Source organism: Ranitomeya variabilis, chromosome 1 (assembly GCF_051348905.1).
Source record: "Ranitomeya variabilis isolate aRanVar5 chromosome 1, aRanVar5.hap1, whole genome shotgun sequence".
NCBI lineage: Eukaryota > Metazoa > Chordata > Amphibia > Anura > Dendrobatidae > Ranitomeya > Ranitomeya variabilis.
In genome coordinates this window covers 86,170,666-86,193,622 of record NC_135232.1, presented here as the reverse complement: position 1 = coordinate 86,193,622, position 22,957 = coordinate 86,170,666, and the positions used below count along the sequence as shown (strand labels likewise).

Below are 22,957 nucleotides of genomic sequence, written 5' to 3'. Positions count from 1 at the left end.
CTTTGTCATGTACGGAAAACTGAGCATATCTATTCGAGGTAGAAATGCTTATTGGTTCTAGGCTTAGTTGGTCCTGCCTTGTTATAGTCTGTATGTTATTGTGGGAGTCATTAATAGTCTCTCTCTCTCTTATGGATGTAGTAGACTGGGTTCTACCATTGGTACGAACCGATACCGGGGTATATTGTGTGGAATTTGAATATGTAGAAAAAATAATGGGGGTATCCATAGAGTTATGTGCTGGGGTCAGATTATATTCGTCGAGGGTGACATAGTTCCCTGAGTTAGAAGCGGGTGTTCTGGATTCATTAAGTAGACTGAAGGAGAGAGAAAAAGAAATAATTTTTAAAAAATTGAGGAAATTTGCAAGGGACAATATCCCTATAGACAACACCCCCAAAACAGTAATACTTAATGAATCCAGAACACCCGCTTCTAACTCAGGGAACTATGTCACCCTCGACGAATATAATCTGACCCCAGCACATAACTCTATGGATACCTCCATTATTTTTTCTACATATTCAAATTCCACACAATATACCCCGGTATCGGTTCGTACCAATGGTAGAACCCAGTCTACTACATCCATAAGAGAGGGAGAGACTATTAATGACTCCCACAATAACATACAGACTATAACAAGGCAGGACCAACTAAGACTAGAACCAATAAGCATTTCTACCTCGAATAGATATGCTCAGTTATCCGTACATGACAAAGAACCAGCCAATAATGAAAGTTGGGAGGTCTCTACCCCCACAATAACCAGCCAACCTCCACACAGGATAGAACCCATCAGGCAAAAACAAGTACGGACATTTTTTACAAAACAAATGAATCCAACCAATAACAAAAAAGCACAAGGTACCAGTTATGGGAACTCAACCGCCAAATCTATGAATGGCGCTCACAACAATACCATTAGTAATAGGAATAATCACAACAAAAAAATGCTAAGACCCAAGCCAAACACCAGTACAAATAAGGATTTTTTTCGGGCACTAGGCGCAAGACCAAAAGAGGTAAGAGAGGAGGGTCACTCTCCCAAAAGAAAATAAGTAAAATAACAACTACTAGTACCCAAAAGATCTTCAACCTCAGTACATATATATTGTCACAGAATGAACAAACACTTCTACAAAAAGGTTTGAAGTTTGCACCGACGGCTAAAGCAAAACCCTTTAACCTATATATAAGCATAAAAAAATTCCTACGAAATCTAGCCCTCAAAAAATATTTTCTCAAAAAAAGCACTAATAACCCGGAGACTGCCACCTCTACTCTAAACCAGTTACCCATGGAGTATGTCCATACCAATTTAGCCTGTCCATCAATGTTCAATCCCCTTAATGAATACTCCAACTCATTTCAGGCCTTCGAAACCATGGTAACTACAGATATCAAAAAAATGTACAAAAAGAATTCCAAATATGCTCCACACAACTTAGATCCTAGCGAAAGAAAGGTTATCATCCAATTACAGGAGAACAACAATATTGTAATCCGCCCGGCGGATAAGGGAGGTGGTATTGTCGTACTGGACTATATGAAATACCACAATGAATCCCTAAACTTGTTGGGCGACACAGTAACATACAAAAAAATGACTTTTGACCCTACATCAAAATTTATGAAAGAATTAAACACGCTGGCTATAAAAGGGAAAACTTTAGGTGACCTGAATAAAAAAGAATACCAGTTTATAAACAACAGAACCCCTTCTACAGCCATTTTTTATCATATCCCCAAAATACACAAGAGTATAGATAACCCACCGGGAAGACCCATCATATCAGGTATAAACTGTTTAACAGCCAACCTATCCAGATACGTGGATACCCATCTTCAAAAATGTATGCCACTGTTGCCTGCGTATTTAAAGGATACCACACACACATTACAGATTTTGGAAACAATAGAATGGAGAAGCGGGTTCATCCTGGGTACTTTGGACATTAAGTCCCTTTATACTGTGATTGATCCATTAAAGGGTTGTCAATCAGCAGAATTCTTTCTTAACAATCTAGGTACCTACAAGAATACACAAATCCAGTTCATAATTGAGGGCATTGAGTTCATCCTAAAACATAACTATTTCCTATATGAAAAACAGTATTATCTGCAAACTCACGGGACCGCTATGGGTACGCGGTTCGCGCCTAGTTTCGCAAACCTGTATGTAGGAAAGTGGGAACTGGAGTTCATCTATAGGAACGGTCAGCTCCGAAAAGGCCTTCAAATCTGGCACCGGTTTATAGATGACATCTTGTTTATTTGGAATGGTTCACTAACAGACCTACAAACTTTTATCTCCAGCCTCAACTCCAACGACTATGGCCTGGAATTCACGCCTACTATCAGTCACACTAGTGTAAATTTTCTGGACCTAACTATTTGCGCAGAACAAAACAAACTAATCACTAAGGGCTTCCATAAACAAGTGGATTCAAACAGCTACATTCATGTTAGCAGTTGCCACTTGCCAGTATGGCTTTCCAATATCCCAAAAAGTCAATTTCTGAGAATCAGAAGGAACTGTACAGAAATTGAGGATTATCGAAAGGAAAGTGACTACTTGGTAGCACAATTTGAGGAAAAGGGTTATGATGTATCTACTCTTAATAAAACGAAAGCAGAAGTAGAAACCATGCCAAGGGATCTCTTAATTCACAAAACCACAACCACTTCTATTCCCCCCCCTACTATACAAGAACAAATAGGGCAAGTCCCAATAATAACGCAATTTCATTCGGGCCATAGACGTTTTATAAATATCATTCACAAGCACTGGCCCATTTTGAAAGGAGACAAGTGTATTGGCGACCTGCTACCCACAAAACCTAAGTTTGTGTATACCAAAGCACAAAACTTGGGGCTCCTACTTGCACCAACTACGAAACCTGTACTTCCCACTAAAAATCCTAAAAGACAGACATGTCTAACAGACCCCAAAGGGAAACTACAGGGGTTCATGCCATGTGGAAAATGCACATGCTGTAGACGAGTCTCTAGGAAGAATGAGATCCGCACAAGTTTCAAGGATGCTAACGGAATAAAGGAATATCCCATCCATGACTATATTACTTGCCAGACTACAGGGGTTATCTATGTATTAAAATGCCCGTGTGGAAAGATCTATGTAGGCCGTACAAAAAGAAGATTAATGGATAGGATTAATGAACATTTCAATAACATCAGTAAGGGGTTCATGGGACATCCATTATCTCGACATTTCTTTGAACATCATAATCATTCTGTTTATGGAACATCCTTTTGGGGCATTCAAGTGGTCCCACGCAATTCTCGAGGGGGGGATTATATTAAAGCCATGTCTCGGGTGGAGTCCAGATGGATATTCACCTTAAACAGTTTGGCCCCAACTGGCTTAAACCAAGAAATAGAACTATATGCTTTCTAAAAAACATCGCCCCCCCCCCCTCCTCCTTCCCCCCCCTCCCTGTTTTTTTCCCCCACTACACATTTTAGCGGAGTTATGTAAGCAGGTTGGGTGTTGGAGATTTTTACTATTATACATTTTAATTATGCATATATATATACTTTTTATCCATATCTAAATCTTGCTAATTCCTTTAGGTCCTAATAAATAAATATAAAAATAAAAATAAATATAAGGTACGGCTAGAAGTAGTATTGAGCTATCCCCATTTTTCCACTATATACCATTTTTATCCATTTTTATATATTTTTATATCATTTCAGTTTGTTTTTAGCATTTCTAATAAATTAAAGATTAATTTTAATTTTTATTGATATTTACTCCAAATATAGCAGTTTTTAATTTATATATAATAAAAGTCTTTTTAGTATTTATGTAAATATTTAATGATAGTTGTGGGAGTATTTTTCGTTTTTGATTATACAGAGCCCCGGGTTCCTTTCACTATCTCATAACTATGGACTGATAGCATTTATTAACAAACCCACCATCCGGCATTTTTTGCTCAAACCATCAGGCTAATTGACAATCAGTGACTATTAAATATGAGCAATTAGCCTCAAACATGGTGCTAATCAGCAATCAGGGGTTCCAATGGGCGCTTATCTAACAATTAGGCGGCTATTTAAGGACGGATCTTCAGAGTGTAGACATAGCCCTGACGAAGAGGGAAGTTAACCCTCGAAACGCGTAGGCAGCTTGTCTCCACCACGCTCCCGTCCTTACTCTGTGTGACGTCACATCAGCTCCGCCCCCTAGTCACCATCGCGTCCTCAGCGTTGCTTCCGGCCGGGGCACGCGAGGCGCTGGTGCTCTCCCGCCCACCCGCGCTCCCGCTAGGACGCGCTTCTGCAGGAAACCCCTGACATCACCCTGCACCACCAACTGCCGGACGCTATCAGCGCTACCAACTACATACACAAGCGCTGACTCCAGCAAACAAGTGGTGAGTGAACGGACATTTAATTCCTTTGATTGCGCTAGTTCTTTCTAGTTCTAGGACAGCCGGCTCACATCAGGCTAGGTCGCCTGTATTACCATTCTATTCCTTTCTTCATTAGTACCGGTTTCATCTCACTGCGGCAAGCATACACTACGGGTGAAGCCGCTTAAGTGTACATAAGCAGTGAGTAGGTTTAATTGATACTAACATTAGGTTTAAGTTGTATATTTATGCTCCATAATACACAATATACTATCTTTCCACAGAAATATTTCTAAAATCCGTGGAAGGATTAATATCAGTAATTACATAGGAATACCTCCCAGTATAGCATACAACAGCTTCACTTAATAAGTAAGTGTCCACGCAATATCCCCTACCGGCTATTTGTACTATTGTATTTACATTTACTTTATTGATTTTATGATATCCCCTTCTTGTAATATACTACCACTAGGTTCTACCCCTCTTCCAAAGGAACAAGTGGCTCTTATACTCAGTAACTGATTCCTTACCAAGTAAGTCACAGTTCTTTTTGCTTTTTTCTTGGGTAGCGCAGTGGTACAAACTAAAATTTTTTACTTCTTGGTCTCTTTTTAACAGGGTTGGCACAGAACCTGTTGTAACCACTCGCAGCTCCCACAGCACCTTACTCTACCCTTTCAGGTGAATAGGCGCCAGTGTACATAATCAATATACTAAGTGACTGGGCAATATACTACATGGCTGGCCAATATACTATGTGGCTGGGCAATATACTACATGACTGGGCAATATACTTTGTGGCTGGGCAATATACTACGTCACTGGGCAATATACTACGTGGCTGGGCTATATACTACTTGGCTGGGCAATATACTACGTGGCTGGGCAATATACTATGCGGACATGCATATTCTAGAATACCCGATGCGTTAGAATCGGGCCACCATCAAGTATATATATATATATATATATATATATATATATATATATATATTATAGGTCTAATCTCACTAAAAATCTTAGGCTGTGTTCGCATATCGCACTTCAACAGCCTGTATGCTAGAGAAAAAACCCTCCTGATGTATAGATTAAATAGTGGCATTGGTCACCAATAGACTAATATGGGATATTGGATCCCTTTTGAGTTATTCATGATGTACCTATTAAACCAAAGCTAGTATGACCTATGAGTGATGGATGGAATCCATAACAGATACATCGCCAAATGACATCCATTTAACTTTCAGTATATGACATGAAAACATATTTAGAATCACATGATGAAAGGATAAAAGGACACTCTTTAACCTCCAAATGGCAATAGAGCCCTAAGGGCTAAGGAGTCGTTTGATGTGTAAATCAGGAGTTTTCCCATCACACACATAAAACAATGGCAATAACCCAACAAGTACATCTCATGACGCATTTTGGTTTTTATTATTCCGCCTGACTGGCTAGCATTTTATATTTAATTTTACACCAATAATGAGAAATGTTTTTAAAGGGAATCTGTCACCCCATTTTTGGCCTATAAGCTGCGGCCACTGCCATTAGGGGCTTATCTACAGCATTCTGTAATGCTGTAGATAAGCACCTGATGTAACCTGAAAGATAAGAAAAACAAGTTATATTATACTCACCTGGGGGGAGCGGTCGTGTCGCGTTCCGGGTCCGGCGCCTCCCATCTTCATGCGATGACGTCCTCTTCCTTGCTTCCTGTCGTGGCTCCTGCGCAGGCATACTGATTTGCCCTGTTGAGGGCAGAGCAAAGTACTGCAGTGCACAGGTGCCGGGAAAGGTCCGAGAAGCCCAGCGCCTGCGCACTGCAGTACTTTGCTCTGCACTCAAAAGGGCAAATCAGTACGCCTGCACAGGAGCCGCGACAGGAAGCAAGGAAGAGGACATCATCGTATGAAGATATGAGGCCTCGGACCGGAACGCGATGCCCATCGGACCAGACCGCACTGGACCGCCCCCCCCAGGTGAGTATAATATAACTTGTTTTTCTTATCTTTCAGGATACATCGGGGGATTATCTACAGCATTACAGAATTCTGTAGATAAGCCCCTAATGGCGGTGGCCGCTGCTTATATACGAAAAAGTAGGTGACAGATTCCCTTTAATAAATCTCATTTTATGACAACTACAAGCTATGCCACTTGCTCCCAACAAATTTAAAGCTACTGTAGAATATTCAAATTGTCTCTTCAGAGAGGAAGAGGACTAGAATTCTAGCTTCACCTAATGGAAGTAGCGATCCTAAAAGTTATTGTCGACCCTTTGATGAGCCTTGTCACATGACTTAGGATAAAAGCCAAAACCATAATCTCAATTTGCAGACACTGTGTTTCAGGGTACTGCCCCTTATCAGTGCAAAGTGTGAGATCTGGTTTGGCTGTGTGAGAGGCGTGTGACCAGAATCCAAGGGGTATTGTTTCTTCTTGCAGAGACTGACATTTTAAGCATGCCGAAATGAAGAGACTTTTAAGCCGCAATTCTCCTCTGAACGAGGTATGGGGGAGTGTTTTTAAAAGTAAACAATTTTTTCTGTGTGTTTTTATTTTTGATTACACGGTTAATGATGGGGGTGTCTGAAAGACTCCACTTCATTACTAACCTCTGGGCTTGATGCCAGCAGACATTACAAAGCTTACATCAACCCCAAAAACTATTATCCCGATTGCAACCGCACCAGGGCAATCGGGAAGAGCTGGGCTAAACTTCAGAATTGGCGCATCTAATGGATGTGCCAATTCTGGAATGGCTGCGAGCTGGTATTTTTCAGCTTGGAAGGGCCAGATATCCATAGACCTTCCCAGCTTATTAATAGCACACAGCTGTCTGCTTTGTCTTTGCTTGTTATTAAAAATGGGGGGGAACCAACATCATTTGTTTTAGGGTTCCCCCATGTTTTATAACCAGAAAAGGCAAAGCAGACAGCTGTGAACTGATATTAATAGCCTTGGAAGGCCTGCAGCTGTCTTCTTTTTATTAGCTGGTCATTAAAAATAGGGGGGACCTCACATCATTTTTTTATTTATTTAATAAGTTTAATAAGGCTAAACACCCTTTAGTGCTACATAAAAGGCACTGACGGTTCAGGCTGTGAAGTTGCGGAACTGGGCTGATGAAATGTTGGGTTTCATTTAAGATATGTGCTTAAAAATCGGACAGCACAAACATAGTCCGTGTGCCGTAATATTTTTTTTCTCACACCCATTGATTTGCATTGGCGAGTGCGATCCGAATCTCGCATCCAATCACAGCATGCTGGTATTTGTTCCTCAGTTCAATTCGAGCTGAGGAAAAACTCAGAGATGAGCACTGACAGCCTAGGAGTGGTACCTGGCGGCCACCTGCAGCTCAAGCCTGACCCCACCATCAGGAGCTCCAGTGAACACTGGCGTAGCCACTTAGTTATGCCCGTCCAAGGTTAACCTGGCCCCGTGTCACAGTGGGTTCACGAACCACTTGCACTGCATGTGCAACAATTTATTGAGCTCAGAGGAAAACTAAGGAAGTTCTCCAGACTAAGGGCAACACTCCCACATAATTCTGCACACAGTGTACCTGTGATAATTATTAAGCAATTTGTATTTTGGATTATTATTTTTTTATTGAACAACAACAGGGCTGTTAGTTAATCCAAAAGGTTAATATCCTGTGACCTGAGTATTTAAGAAAGTAAAAATGAGGTTTTGTCTTACTTAGGAGAATATCTATGTGTGAAGAATTATTATGTAACTAAATGAAAAATGGTCTCATCTTAATTATTTATTTTCATTTGTTAAAATGAGAATAATAATCAACTCAAAATGTACAAAAATACATTTCTGACATTTCCATAAAAATATAATTGACAAATATATTCCATCTTATTGGGCAGCACCAACCACAGCCAGGGCTGCCACTAGGAATTTTGAGGCCCCATACTGGCAACATTTTCAGGGCCCCCTTAAGACTCTGCCCAGGCTCCACCCCAGCCCCGCCTCCACCCCTCAAAGTGTCCACAGTCACTCCGCTCTCTCTCTTGGAAAACTCCACTTCTCACCAATCACACATTAACAGTTACCATCACCAGATCACACACATAACCAGCAGCTTTTGTTTTGGCCAAAACATTTTTTTAATCTGCCACGACGACAAGGTAGACTCTTTTGGCCAGGCCCTACTGTACTCTAACGTATTAAACATTTGTTAAGATATGCAACACAATTTAGGTATATTTTTATTTATTTTTCAATTGTTACAATGACCAATAATACCACATACAAGGGAGAAATACCACAACACTATGAACAGACGCCATATTATCACCACATAGTGACCTATAATACCATCTACAAGGAACAAATACTGCCACACCATGTCCAGACCACATATTACCACCACAGTGACCGAGCAATAACACTTACAAGGGACAAATACCACCGCACCATGTCCAGACCACATATTACAACCACATGGTGATCAACTACATACAACCAACAAATACCATCACAACATGACCAGACCACATATTACCACCACACAGTGACCGAATAATAGCACATACACCCTGCAAGGGAGCGCCGTGTAGGTGAGTGTAATGTTTTGGTTTTTTTTTTAACTTTCCTGATAGGGCCATGGATACCAGGAACGGGATGGGGCCAATTATAAAAGAAAAAGGATGGGACCAATCATTCCAGGAACGGGATGGGGCCAACCATATCAGGAACAGGATGGGGCCAATCAGACCAGGAGCAGGATTGGGCCAATCATACCAGGAACAGGATGGGGCCAGTCATACCAGAAACAGGATGGGGCCAATCATACCAGAAACAGGATGGGGCAAATCATACCAGGAACAGGATCGGGCCAATCATACCAGGAACAGGATGGGGCCATGGGTACCATGAACGGAATGGGGCCCATTATAAAAGAAAAAGGATGTGACCAATCATACCAGAAACAGGATGTGGCCAATCTTGCCAGGATCAGGATGTGGCCAATCATGCCAGGATCAGGATGTGGCCAATCATACCAGGAACAGGATCGGGCCAATAATACCAGGAACAGGATGGGGCCATGGATACCATGAGCGGGATGGGGCCCATTATAAAAGGATGTGACCAATCATACCAGAAACAGGATGTGGCCAATCTTGCCAGGATCAGGATGTGGCCAATCATGCCAGGAACAGGATTGGGCCATGGATACCAGGAACGGGATGGGGCCAATTATAAAAGAAAAAGGATGGGACCAATCATACCAGGAACAGGATGGGCCCAATCATACCAGGACTGGGATGGGGTCGTGCATACCAGGACCGGGATGGTGCCAATCATACCAGGATAAGGATGGGGCCATGCACACCAGGATAGGGATGAGGGGGCCATGCATACCAGGATAAGGATGAGGGGGCCATGCATACCATGATAGGGATGAGGGGCCATGAGTATCAGAATGGGGATGAGGGGACTATATATACCAGGATAGGGGATATTACAGTACAGAATTGACCATCTTTTTGCTTCAATATTTTTCCCTAATTTCCTCCTCTAAAAGCTAGGTGCGTCGTATGGTCCGGTGCCTCTTATAGTCCGAAAAATACGGGAATCTGGTTGAGGTTATCCTGATATTCCAAAAAAAAAAGAAAATCCATTTGAAAATGGTGCCCCCCACACCCCTGTGCAGTAGCCGATATGGGTGATCCAATAGCTGCTACTATGCAGGCACGGCAGCATCATCTTGGAGGGGGAACTTTTTTTTCTCTAGCAAGATGGAGCCGCCTGCACAGTGGCAGCTATCGGATCACCTCTATACACAGCGATAGCTGCTACTGCACAGGCGCCATTTTCAAATGTATATTTTTTTAAATATCAGGATAACCTCAACCATAATATCTATATACACAGTTCATATGCGATTATGATATTCATTATGTAAACTACAGGGAAGATCACTGAGGGATCAGTGACCTGTCAGCAGTGTGCATTATGGATACCTAATCAGAGCACCACATGAAGACCCCCACAGGCTGCCCCAGAGCACGACCATATCATTAACTCAAAACTAAAAATAAAGATTAAACAACAACCACAAGATGGATTTCATCAACCAAGGTATCATTGCAATCAGTGTAACGGCGCCGATCTGACACTGTCTGTAGGTTACTGTGCACAATCCTGCTGACAGGTTCCCTTTAAGAAGGTCCCACAAGTTCTCAATAGGGTTTTGGTCAGGTGAGGAAGGGACCATGTCATTATTCTTTCATCTTTACAGTAAAGTGCTCCAGAACCATCCACAGTTGTGTCTGCATATGTAAATTCCCTTCCTAACAGTCCCTTTATTACTTTTTCTAAGCATCAGTTTATGTAATGTATTTGCTAAAGTCAGTTAAAGATATGTAAATGAGGCCTTTGAATAGTCGAGGGGGCGTTAGTGTCCCCAGACTAGTCTGCCCACTAAGCATGTTATCACACCCCTGTGACATCGCAAGCGCCATACTTACCTCATGCAGGCGTGCGGCTTCTTCCCCGCTCATCATTGATCCTCTGAAGCCAGGTGTATGTGTTCCGACTGGAGAGAGGCAAACTGCGCATGATTGGAAGTGGTAGTCTCTGCGCTAACAATCATGCGCAGTGCACCTCTTTGAAGCACTCAGAGGACCAATGATGAGCAAGGAAGAAGCTGCTCGCCTGTGTGAGGTAAGTATGGTGCTTGTGATGTCACCGGCGCCTATACGTTATGTTATCACGCCCACAGGGGCATGATAGCATGCTAAGTGGGCTGACTAGTCTTGGGACACTAACGCCCCCTGGACTAGTCAATGCCCTCATTTACATATCACAAGCTGACTTTAGAAATACTTTTTCTAAAGATCTGTTTGTGTGTAATGTAATACAGGGACTGTTAGTAAAGGACGTTATACATTCAGACACAACTGCTGGGGTTTGGGGGACCTGACAGGTTCCCTTTAAGGCCTTTACTGGCAGCTGAGCAGTGGAGACTTTGATTCTGCAATGGACCATTGGCCTGCATAATCATGGTTTTCTGAAAGATGCAGACTTTTTCCTTTACTACTACTTGAAAAAACTTCAATCAATGGCAGCACTACCTCCACCTTACTGGCGTCTGAGTGGAAGTGGAGGTCCGTGCCCATTACTGATCCAGCCAAAGGCCCATCCATCTGGTCTGTCAAGAATCACCCTCATCTTATCAGTCCATAAAACCTTTAGAAAACCTGTCCTAAGATATTTATTGGCCCGGTCCTGATGTTTCCACTTCTGTGTCTTGCTCAGTTGTGGTCGCCAGGTTTCAGACTTCCTTACCTCAGACATGACTCTGATCACTGAACACCTTGTACTTCTGGGCCACCATGGAGGTTGCAGTTCTGGAGGCTAATGGACCACTGGTTTCTACATGTTCAATTCTTCTCAAATCTTTGGCAGATAATGTGGGTCTTTTTTTCCCAACACGTTTTTATGATATTGTTGACTATTTGCAACAAAACTTTTGATGGTTCTGTGATCTCGCCCCAATATTTTAGAAATTTCAAGAGAGCTGCATCTCTGTGTAAGACTTGTAACAATTTTTAACTTTTCAAATTTAAGGGTTAATGTTTCTCCTTGAGAGTCACATGCCTTACATGTCTGTGTAAGGAGACTTACAGGCCATGCCATGCTCTCCAGAGTCAGTTACACCTCTTTTTTGTCCAATTTTGCTGCGGGAAACAAGCTGCCTGGTAATTCTGCACACCTCGATGTTGTATCTTTAGGCTGCATCCTCCTCATTGCACGAATACACATCACCTGATCTGCTTCATCCAATAAGCATTCAAGTTTATACCATTTGGAGTTGGAAAATCTACATAAAAATGATGATATAGTCAAAATATTCACTTGCCTAATAATTCTGCACACAGTGTGTGCTGCCTTGTTTCCAGATCATACTAAACCTGCTTCTGTTTTTTTTCTTTGCAGTGTTTTCATTTGAAACATCTAATTACAAGGACACCTAATTGCAAAGGCATGTACATACTCCAATTATCCCAGCTGCGGAAATCTTCCTCCGCCCCTGTTACTAGTATTCAGCAGTGCCTTCTCCAATTAAAATAAAATGACTGCTGTGCAACCGGGGTGCACGGACAAAATGCCGGGCTGCCGCAGAGCGATCATTTTATCATATACGCTGCTTGACTTTTTTAATTAATCAAAACTATTGCGCTGACCCTAAGTATATTTGTTAAAAGAAAATATTTGCAGGGAGAGCAGTCATTTTATTGCTTCTGCAGTGGTTGGTTAAGGTCCCATGATCATTAATCCTGAAGGCCCAAGATAACTCAGTCCTTTCCTGCAATCAGCTGAGAGGACGGGATGTTATTATCTTTGTCAAATCTTTCAGTTTTGGGATATGCATTATTGAAACTTGTCTGTGGCGGTTAGACCATGATATTGCCATGGGAGATTTCCATAGAGATCATTGTCCTAAAAGAGGACCTGTCACTTGCCTTAGATCTGTCCATTTTTATCTGGTTGAAATGTTCCTGTTCTCTGAAAATGTAGAAGGTTTTTCATTTGTGCACTTCTCCATTTCACCTCTTCTTTTTACATCTTGTATTGTCATTCAAGGGGGCGTGATCCTTTAGAAAAAGCATTGAGGATCACACCCTCTTGGCTAATAAGACTAGATTCAGATGTGTTGGCATACCCAGCACACCGCTCTACCAATCTAGCAGGGCAGGGATTCCATATTCAAATGTTTTGGCATACCCAGCACACCGCTCAGCCAATCTTGCAGGGCAGGGATTTCATATTCAGATGTGTTGGCATACCCAGCACACCGCTCAGCCAATCTTGCAGGGCAGGGATTTCATATTCAGATGTGTTGGCATACCCAGCACACCGCTCAGCCAATCTAGCAGGGCAGGGATTCCATATTCAGATGTGTTTGCATACCCAGCACACCGCTCAGCCAATCTAGCAGGGAAGGAATTTCATATTCAAATGTGTTGGCATACCCAGCACACTGCTCAGCCAATCTAGCAGGGCAGGGATTCCATATTCAGATGTGTTGGCATACCCAGCACACCGCTCAGCAGGGCAGGGATTTCATATTCAGATGTGTTGGCATACCCAGCACACCGCTCAGCCAATCTAGCAGGGCAGGGATTTCATATTCAGATGTGTTGGCATACCCAGCACACCGCTCTGCCAAGCTAGCAGGGCAGATTCCATATTCAGATGTGTTGGCATACCCAGCACACCGCTCAGCCAATCTAGCCGGGCAGGGATTCCATATTCAGATGTGTTGGCATACCCAGCACACCGCTCAGCCAATCTAGCAGGGCAGGGCTTCCATCAATTAAAGAAGATGTGTAAAGATGGCCTAAAGCCATTTGCATATACCAGACTCTTAGGCTCGAAGAAGTAATAAAGAGGACTCCTTAGTGCTGCAGCGAGGGAACTGCAAGTGTGTACAGAAAATAATGTCATATTCAGAATCTGCACTTTACATCTATCCAGTCATACATAATGGCTATGCTGTAACAAAGCCATTAAGCCCTCAGTTTGCCCCCTGGAATTACAAAGAATACGGTTAAGGCTACACATCGGCGTGTTGTGCAAGACATTGGGTGCAATGATTTCCTATGTTGTCGATTGTGGATGTTGCAACTTTTGACTTTCTCCAGCAAAGTTGTAAATGTTTCCAAATGTGGTGGATTTTCAGTCGTTGATCTGAAGTCGCACGCGACAACACTTGGCATTGACGTCAATGGAAATCATCTGACTTGTATGCAAGTTGTGAGCGCCTTGCCTGTTTTACGTACCACAAAATCACGCCTCTAAAATGGACTCGGACTATTTACACAAATATTTTTGTCGTGCAACTTATCAGAGAACTTCGCTATCGCCGTCGAACCCAAACCGAAATTCAGTAAAGCAGCAACAGTATTGAAGAATCCAGTTGATGGAGAGCTGTACAGATTGACACACATTCATCAATGCAATAAAAAAGAAAAAATGTAAAGAATAAAAACACAACAAAAACATTTTAATCCAATTTATTTTGCACACCTGCCCAGCCTGAAGTTCCGCACGTCAGACAGTACACCGTCTGTTACTCCTTCCAGCACAGTAGTAAGTGATACGTCCTGGCATATGACTGTCACTATCCTGCCAATCTGTGATCATATAATGAATGAGTCTGTGCACTAATGTAGCAGCAGGGAAAAATTATGCTGCACAGTATCAGAACCTTAGTGTGGATCTATGATCAGAATGAAAACTTCCCTCGTCCTCCCTCCTCCGCTGTAAGTGGCGCTCCTGACTTCAAGGCAGCACTTGTTCTATGACAGCCCGAGTTATGAGCGAAGGGTCATTTTAAAGGTCATGACCACCTATGAGCCTATTTTACATTGAGATATGATCTGCTTCAGGGTTTCTCAATCTTTTTCTACTGGAGTCTCACCAGACATCCCAAAATAATGTCTGGACCTCCCAATCAGTAGTGTATGTCCATGCTGGAATTCAAAATATTTTTAAATGTTCTTTTTTTTGGCACCCTGTTAATAATAGAACATTTAAAAACTTAAATAATGAGTCACTTAAGTTGTTAATGAACTAAATATTGCTAAAGCCATATAATGGGTTGCGCTGAATATGATCACTTATATTACAACTGCCTCTTAGGGCGCAGTCAGACGGCCATATTACTCGAGCGAGGATCACATCACAATCCTTAGACTGTTCGTCGGCTTTCCTCGACTGAGCGTGATAGCATGTATAGATATACAGCTGTCAGGCTCAGGTCAGGAGAGCCGACAGTCAGTCCAAAAATTGCAATGTGATCCTCTTACAAGTATTACAGCCTCTATAAAATCTGGCCAGACCTTCTCTTTCTCGCCAGTGAAAGTTTACTTCCTGATTTTCTGGAGTTGCTGTGCTGAGTTGGAGATTGTTTTTGCTGCTGGAGATTGTTGTGTGCTGTTTTTGGATGTATGCTTTCCTCTTTGTCCTATTGCCATTTGGTTTGTATATTCCTATCCATCCCAATATACATCTCTAGCTTTGGTGAGTGTTTTGTATGTTAGTTGCATTTTGTTATTCCTGTTTGTCCTATGTGTTTATACACTAGCATTTCTGTCCCAGGCCTCCTGGTGGAGGGGACAGCTTAGGGTACAACAGGAGAACAGTAAGGCTGGTGGACCAAACCTCCTCACCATCAAAGGTTTCTTTGGGAGCAGGGATAGTTAAAACCCCAGGCCTAGGGACATTGCAGGGCCACTTACCCTTATCACGTATAGTGACAGCATGACAGCAAGAGTATGAGCTGAGTTTTATTTGCTCAATGCATTATTAGTTATCATTATAGATGAGTAGATAATTTGAAATTCAAATTCGCTGAATTTTCGGCAAAGCTTTGTTTAATGGCGAATAAATTTACACAAATCGCAATACTGGAAAGCTTGTAATCAGTCGGATAACCCATGTGCCATAGAAGAAAGAGAAAACTTTGCCGATCATAAGCGCTTACACTCTACAGGAGAGACGGAGGACTTTTCTGACCAATAAGAGCTTACAGTCTACAGTAGACAGAGAGGAGCTCACTGACCATAAGAGATTACACTCTACAGGAGAGCGAGAGAGAGGACCTCGCTTACCATAAGAGCTTACAGTCTACAGGAGACAGAGGGGACCCCACTGACCATAAGAGCTTACTGTACACTTTACAGGAGAAATAGAGGACCTCACTGACTATAAGAGCTTACACTCTACAGGAGAGAGAGGACCGTGCTGACTATCAAAGTTTACACACAGCTCATAAGCTCACAGGAAAGAGAGACCCAGTAACTCGAGATAGAAAATGACTCTGCCATGCAAACTGTGCTGCACTGCGAGCCATCGATCTGTGATGGCCCAGGTACTGACCACCACTGTACAAGGCATGATAATCCACTAAAAGTTTTAGCTGCAATATGGGGAGATCCGAGTTGCAATGAAAAATTGCATTAACCCTCTCTCTGATGTTTTAGCAGTGTGCAAAATGGTGCCAGGCAAGGTTTTTTTTTTGTTAACCATGAATCAAATCTCAAAATGTTCACGTTCATTTGAAACCGTGAATTTCAGGAAATTCGATTGAAAATCAATCCTCCTTAATTTGACCAGTTAATTTCTAGTTAAGGCCGCTTTCACATTTGCGGTTGTGTCCGCAGCGTTTCTTCCGCAAATATCTGCATGCGTTGTGTATTCCTATCTTTAACATTATGGACGCATGCGTTTTTCTATGTTCGCGTTTTGCCGCGTTTGACGACGCATGCGTCGTCTAGCCGTCTGCGTCTTGGCGCGGAAATGCAACATGTAGTAATTTTTAGAGGCGTCAATTTGCCGCCTGGAAACGCATGCGGCTGATTGCGCAAGGTTTGCGCCCAAAAAACGCATTGTAGTCTATGTAAACGCATGCCTTTTCCAGTACATGCGTTTGCTTGCGTTTGCCGACGCATGCGTCTCAATTGAGAAAAACATGTCTAGACACTGATAAGCCACCCCCCACATAGAAGGTGATAAAGGGAGGAAGTGGACATTTGCAGGTCACTAGTCAGCAGACTGCCTTGCAGACGAGACGCCCCACAGCCCCTTGGATCAGCAAACAAGCCTCAGAACTATGTGAGTATATCCTATCCAAAGCATTTCTTTTCTATAATCTGTGTCTATGTGCCCTAATTTCTGTCATTCCTTTCTTTCTGCACACATCAGAATGTCTTCTGCTTCTGATGAGGAAACGCCTGGGCCTGCACAAGGGGAACATGTCAGCGAAGTGAGTATTCACCTCCTCAGATTGGTAAGTATTCACTGTCACATCTACACATATGACAATGTATATTTTCCCTTTTTCAGACCACTTCTTCTACAGCGGAAGACACTGAGCAGGAGACTGGGCAGGAGCAGCGTAGTCACGGCCGGGCAACACGGCGGCATCGTGTAAGTATAGCTGGCTGAATGTGTATTGTATCCTCACTTTATAATTCTGGAATCTTCATTTCTTTCTACTTCTCTCTTTCTTTCCCTTTGGCTTCAGCACCAGTGTTTTTTTTTATTTCAATATTCATGCCATTCCTCTGATTCTGTTTTCTGTCTTCCGTATGTGAATGCCTCCTATATTAATGTACTTTTTGTTGTTAGGTTCCAGAGGAGGATGAGGACCTAATTGAGAATGAACACCTCATCTCCCTGGTTCACGAGCGAGTCGCATTGTGGGACACCAGGGATCCACTGCACGCCAACAATGTGACGATCCGGAGGCTTTGGAATGAGGTGGCCGCAGCGTTGTGGGATGGCTGGGCCAATGCCCCGGCTCGGGTCCGTTCTGCATTTGGTAAGTATCGCAATGCAGTGTGATGTAGTCAATACCTTGGCCATGCTCACACAACTGTGTATGATGTCAGAAAGTCATTACTTTTTCACAGCACATACAGTTGTGTGACCATGGTCAAAAGACCATTGTCCTAACTATTATGTTTTGTTTTGCCAACAGTGTCAAAAGTGAAAACACGTTGGAGATCGATGAAGGACCGCTTCAACAAGGACCTGCGCCAAGAGAGCCGGCTTCCAAGTGGTTCTGCAGCAAGGATACGCAAATACAAGTACCACCGCATCCTTGCGTTTTTGAGACCAGTCCTTGCACGAAGAACGTAAGTATATTGGTTAAAAAAGAAAAAAAAATGGTGTATAATGCAATTTGTTGTTGGTCATTATTTCCCATCAGTATTTGTAATCCGAAACCTTGATTGATTGATAGATGCAGCAGTGGGGTACGTGTTCTTTGAATACTTTCCCTCACATAGTTCCTCTCCAGGTTTTGGCATACCAATACTGATTTGAAATACTGATCAAATACTGAGAGTGTGATGGCAGCCTGCACAACAGATCTATACTCAGCAAGTTAGGTGTCAGAAATAATGAATTCAGGATGCCAATGGCTCATCAATTCATTTTTCCTGACACTTGTCCTGGTGAGTATACAGGTGGCTTGTATGTCCTCTGTCGTCAATTCGTATTTCCCATCAGTATTTGTAATCCGAAACCTTGATTGATTGATAGATGCAGCAGTGGGGTACGTGTTCTTTGAATACTTTCCCTCACATAGTTCCTCTCCAGGTTTTGGCTTACCAATACCTTGTATAGAGATATGGCTTGTATTGCCTCCATCGTCTCTTCATAGTTTACATCAGTTTTTGTAATCCCCAAGGACTGGTCGATGCATGCAGAAGTATAGCATGTTGTTTTATGAAACTTTTATTCCTACTGTTGAACTCCTGGCTTGAAAATTCTGATGTAAAATTCACTACAAATAGTAGTGTGACCTTTCCCTATCTGAATGTGTATCTAACTGTTCAGTTATCTTTTTGTAAATGTTTTGTAATATTTTTTTTTTTTTTTTCCGCAGCACTTGGAGCTCCACTGTTGGCCCAGGTTCTGGAGCGGTCCTTCATCAGTCAGCCACGGACCCGTCCCAGCCATCCTCCAGCGCTGCAGCAAGTGGGCCTGCCACACAACCTGGAGACCAGGAAGCTGGTCCATCAGATGTTCCCCTTCCCCAGTCCTCTGCCTCTAGCCAATTTTTTATGGGCTCCTCCCGGCAGCGGCAGAGGGCCGCGGACAGGTCACTCATGCCCGAGTTTTTGCACTTGAGCTCGGTCTTCCATGAGGGACTCAAGGCGATGGGTGACCGACTGGATACTGCCATTCGTCATATGAGCACATGTATCCAGGAGGTAACCACAGCCCTTGCCCAAGTGAAAGCCGACCTCCAGAGGCCAGCACATCATTTTTTTAATCAGATAGAACAGGGCATGTCGGAACACCTTAGTCCTGAGCTCCAGATTACTATTATGCAGGCCTGCAATGCTGCTTACGTGCAGGCTATGCAGCAGAGTCGGTATTTTCAGCAGACAGTGGGGGCATTTCCAACAGTGCCCACACTGTCACGCTTTACATCAATGCCGACATCTGCTGCATACCACTGCACGGCCACCTCCATTCCAAACACTTCCGGACCGTATTATAGCACCACCACCATGCCCAGTGCAGTGGGTCAGCCCACCGCCACCACCATGACAACTGCTGCTCCTGCTTGGGCCTCCTCCACTGCCACCAGCATGCTGCCGCCGCCGGACCCTGCCCTGGTGTTTCCTGGCACCACCACTACCAGACTGCCGCCGCCGGACCCTGCCCTGGTGTTTCCTGGCACCACCACTACCAGACTGCCGCCGCCGGACCCTGCCCTGGCGTTCTCTGGCACCACCACTACCAGACTGCCGTTGCCGGACCCTGCCCTGGCGTTCTCTGGCACCACCACTACCAGACTGCCATTGCCGGACACTGCCCTGGCGTTCTCTGGCACCACCACTACCAGACTGCCATTGCCGGACCCTGCCCTGGCGTTCTCTGGCACCACCACTACCAGACTGCCATTGCCGGACACTGCCCTGGCGTTCTCTGGCACCACCACTACCAGACTGCCATTGCCGGACCCTGCCCTGGCGTTTCCTGGCACCACCACCACCAGACTGCCGTTGACGGACCCTGCCCTGGCGTTTCCTGGCACCACCACCACCAGACTGCCGTTGACGGACCCTGCCCTGGCGTTCCCTGCCACCACGACAACGTGCCCGCGCAAAACAAGAAAGGGGAAAGGCAAAAAAAAACAAAAAACCATAGCTATCCCTCCCCCCTCACCTCCCAATGTGTCTGTAATGTCTGGTTTGTCTCACCCTTCCAGTGTGTCTCAACCCTCTCATGTGTCTAGCCCTATCCCTGAATATCTTGACCCCAGTAGTTTCATAGCGCCTTCTCCTGCCACCCCTATGTCGGCTACAGTAATAAGCCAGACCTCACTACTCAACACCCCACAATATCGGCACTCAACCCCAAGCAGGCGCAGTTAATTTTTTGGTTTGTGTGTGTTTAATAAACCTGTGTTTTTTGCCCCAATAAGGTTTGGTTAATTGTGTATTTCGCCACCGTCACCACACAGCCTGCGCCAATAACAAATTATGCGTCAAACACATTTTTGGGGGCCACCTCCAACCTCCAGTACCTACTTAGCAGAACACTGAAGCTTGGTGTGTTTGGTTGAGAGATATGAGGTTGCCCCCAAAAATAACACTTGTATTTTCTCCAAAAACAGTTCTTTCTGTTTACTCCGTGACTTTTGGTCGCACACAGAAGACAAAATGGTGGTAATACACAGCACAACTATACTCAACAGGTCCTTTCTTATCCGAAACATTATTTATGACCCCTGACCTGCTGATTTTAGAAATGCATTGTATTACCTCCATTTTATCTTATTGGTACATATACATATATTTCACACAAAGTGAAGGAACAATGTACATGGCATATCTATACTCACCCGGACAAGTGTCAGGAAAAATGAATTCAAGAGCAAATAGCATCATGAATTCATTAGTTCAGACACGTGACTTGATGACTATAGATCTCTGGTGTAGGCTGCCATCACACTGTCAGTATTCGCTCTGTATTTTACAGCACTATTTGTAAGCCAAAACCTGGAGTGGAACTATGTGAGGAAAAGTACATTAAACAGATATGCACCACTAAAAGCATTTAACTACCGCTCCTGGTTTAGGCTTACAAATACTGATGTTAAGTACTGGACAAATACTGCGACAATAACGGACATCGTCTATACAGTCTGCGGCAAAAAGCTAATGGTGAACCAAGACAGGACTCACGTCAACAACCTAAGCCCAAAAACCCAAAGTGGTTTGTTAAGGAAATAGATAGGAGACATGGTGAAGAAAGTAAAACACAATTATTTTATTTGAAAAAACATTAACATTCCAAACATAAATTTGCAGACCCGAAACCAGCAGTACATTTTACACCATATTGTCCTGCCATGGCACACGTCCAATGTCAGAATCAAAAAACGCTGCAAATTGGTCCCGCATGTGGCCTACTTCAACTGTTGACCGCAGCGGATGATGACGGTAATCAGGCAAAGGGTTGGCAACAGGTTCATCAAGTTCTATGGTGGGTCGCTCCTTAGCCAGAATGAAATTGTGGAGAACCACACAGGCTTTAACTACCTCATCCACTGTCTCCATTTTTAGATTTATTGCAGTTGCTAGAATGCGCCATTTGGACACCATAATCCCAAAGGCACACTCTACTGTTCTGCGTGCCCTGGTTAGTCTGTAGTTGTAGATCCGTTTTGTGCGGTTCAAGTCCCGACTTGAATAGGGCTTCAGGAGATTTTCACTCATCTGAAAGGCCTCATCCCCAACCATTACAAATGGCAGCGGTGGGCCTTGAGTGTAGGGGAGTGGTCGTGGCTGTGGGAAATTAAAATTTTTGCCATAAACACGTCGGCCCATATCAGAGGTTTTAAAAGTCTGTGAATCGTTGCCACGGCCAAAAGCACCAATGTCCACAGCAATGAAGCGACAGTCCGCATCGGCTATTGCCATAAGAACTACAGAAAAATATTTTTTGTAGTTGAAGAACTGTGATCCCGTTCTGGCTGGTTTGGTAATCCGGATGTGCTTCCCATCCACCGCACCCAAACAGTTGGGAAAATCACAAACAGTCCAAAATTTGTCAGCAATTTCTTTCCACATGTCCTCCGTGGGTATGGGTATAAATTCCTCACGGAGAATGGTCCATAAAGCCCGGCAGGTTTCAAAAACAATTCCGGACAGCGTGGAAATCCCAAGGCGGTACTGGAAATGAAGGGATGACAAGCTCTCTCCAGTTGCAAGAAATCTGTAGTAAGAATAAATAATTTACAAAATAGGCAAAAAAACATCAGACCTGCAAAAAATTTTGGTTAGCTTTTGTTTAGAATTATTACGTACCTTAAGGTAACCAGGAGACGTTCCGCTGGTGGAATGGCTCTACGGAGCTGTGTGTCCTGTCTCCGGATGGCTCCTTGGACACGATCAAGCAAATCCCGGAAAGAGTCTTGTGACATCCTGGTATATTCTGGGAATTTTTCTGGGTTCTCATTGAGCTCGCCATACAGGGTGTGATATGTACCACGGCTCTCCCGCAGTTCTACAATGGGGTGTTGCCAAAACCGCCTACGCCTTGTCCTTCTCTGTCTTTCCCGGTTTCGGTGTTGCTCCCAAGCAAACGCACATGCCAGAAAAATCTTGATGCTCAGATCCAGTTTAAAGTAATAGCTATCCATGTGAAGATCCATCTTCTCACAGGACACAGGAGCAAAATCTGAAGATTTCAGCTGTCCTAGGGTCTATATATAGATTTCACATAATACACGCCCTCTGTAGTCCCATTGGCTGGTTCTTGCATCTAGAATTTTTCTCTGGTGAAATTTTGCGCCATGCGCACAAAAAACGCAAACGCATAGAAAACGCAAGCAAAAGCATGTAAACGCTGCGTTTTAATGACGCATGCGGTAACCGTAAGCGTTTTAAAAACGCTGCGTTTACACGCGTTTTCATGCGTTTTTCGTGTCCTTGCGTTTGCGGATTAAACGCTGCAGATTCAAACGCTAATGTGAAAGTAGCCTAACATAAAGCACAAACTGACTAAAT

At 43.5% G+C, this 22,957-nt stretch overlaps 1 protein-coding gene and 1 long non-coding RNA gene across 3 annotated transcripts in view; both read left to right on the top strand.

Moving 5' to 3' along the window:
* The window catches only part of PDE4D (phosphodiesterase 4D), a 1,072,650-nt gene that overhangs the window by 314,174 nt on the left and 735,519 nt on the right, over window positions 1-22,957 (top strand). The window lies entirely within an intron of this gene.
* Window positions 4,305-5,069, top strand: LOC143793735 (uncharacterized). Its single transcript, XR_013220227.1, has 5 exons — window positions 4,305-4,406; window positions 4,522-4,586; window positions 4,670-4,757; window positions 4,861-4,921; window positions 5,007-5,069. It is a non-coding gene; the product is annotated as an uncharacterized LOC143793735 (long non-coding RNA).